Raw genomic sequence first — 2127 nt, forward strand, 5'->3', positions numbered from 1 at the left:
TGGCAGGATGTACGACGTCTATGTTTTTAAATTTTAAATAAAATAATTTTATTTTATATCCAAGTGTTCTTCATATGTTCTAATGTTCGCGGCCAATTGGACCTCGCAACACATTCATTAAAAAAATTCATAACAATATATCACTTGGTACCAGGGTCGTATACAAGGGGGGGGGGGGGGGGGGTCTTAGGGTTCACCCCCCTTGAAAAGTTTGGTTTGACATTTAAACGTTCATTTATATTTAAAAATTTCCAAAAAATATTATTGTTCCAAAACTCAAATGTCTTTCACATGTATATTAATTATTAATTGCATAAAATGCTTTCATAATAGATAACCCGATGACTTGAACATTAGCACAAATAGCGCAAAGCTCTGCATGAGAATTTTTAAACCCTCCCCAAAATTATTTTCTGGTTACGGCCCTGCTTGGTACATACACATTCTGGAAAGCACATTTGAGAAATGTAAGGGATAATGGGGAAAAGGGGGGGGGGGTATAAAAGTACTTTTACCACAATCACAGTTAATTTATTGGAAAAACAATAAAATATAAATAACAGAAATTACTTTTAATTTTAAAATTTGAACATGAAAATAGATTTTATAAAATCGCAATCTTTCTCCAAAATGTTTAACAGTGTAACAAAATAATAATAATGGTACCTGAAAAAACTGCTGGCTTCTGGGATAACATTTTACAGCAAACCAAAATTATTATTTTAATTATCAGAAAAACATATACAACTATTTGCTTAAAAAAAATGAGTAGATAACAAATTTATATAAAATTTAATAAGCACTTTAATGTTTTTCATTTCAAAATTCATAATAAATTTGTTTGGTTTTAAATAAATAAATGGTAATAATAAAGGTGGGATGACATTTGAATGAGGAGGTAAACATTCAAAATGGCACTTTTAGCATCTTATAGTAAACCTTTAAATAAATTCTTTTCAATAAAATAGGAACTTGGCATGCCAACCAAAGTAATTCAAATATTATTAAAATTGTTTCAAGTTCAATAATTAAGAAAGTACGATCAAATAGAAGAAAAAATAATCAAGTCAAAGTTTATAAAATCATCCATACAAGTATATTTTTGAAATGTAATTTTATTACATTTACTCAGCAATGATATGCTTTCATTAAATAATTTTAAACACTCAAAACCTCTATTCTTATTTTTGAAATTGTTTCTCTCCCCCCCCCCCCCCCACCCATTTTAGAAAGTTGAGAGACAGGGTTATTTTTTACCAATACTGTCAGATCCATGAACGATTTTATGCAAGATAACCACCACTGCATTAGGTTTAATTTCCAACACTAAAATTTTAAGTTAGGATATTTTTCTTCTGTTTTATTGCTTAGCTATGATTCTACTCTTTTTTTTTTAACTTGTAGGCAAATAAAACTTCTTGTTGCCACATCATATGAAAAACAGCATCAAACTTTTTGGGAGCTACGCACAATTAAAACAAAACAAAACAATAACAATAATATAAAAGCTAAGCTAAATAAATTTAAAGAAAATCAAAACATTACCGATACTAAGAAAGACAAACTTTCATTTCACACATTACAATCAGAATAAATATGTATCAAGTTCAAACAATACTAATTGTTTTTTTATGTAGTAGTAATGCATGTACATTTGAACCTCAATTAACCTAAGTGATTGAACCGGACTTCCTTTAGGAAATATTCCCATGGAAAGGAAATAATTCCTTTGAATTAATTCCATACTCCAGTTGATGCAATCTACAGCAACTACGCTTTTGAAGGCAGATATAACCAAACCAGGTGGCATTAGTTTCAAAATGGCTTTTCAATATGTATGAAGTTTTCATCCTGACAAGCAACCTACCAACGTTAAAAAGTTTGTTTTCCTTCATCTTGATCTAAAATCCAATGCTTCTTGATCCGAAACCATGTAAACAGTGAAATTGATGGTAATGAATATGAATTTACTATATATTTATACTCTGGTCATGTCTCGTCTTTAAACGAGAATGATTTCAGTCTCATTCAACAGTACCTAACATTCTATCATATGCACAGACAGCAAAAGAAATGTCATACACCAGAAACATTTTTCATGTCATCCTTTCAAGTAAACTTGTAAAA

Source organism: Uloborus diversus, unplaced genomic scaffold (genome assembly GCF_026930045.1).
Source record: "Uloborus diversus isolate 005 unplaced genomic scaffold, Udiv.v.3.1 scaffold_408, whole genome shotgun sequence".
In the NCBI taxonomy this organism is placed as follows: Eukaryota; Metazoa; Arthropoda; class Arachnida; order Araneae; family Uloboridae; genus Uloborus; species Uloborus diversus.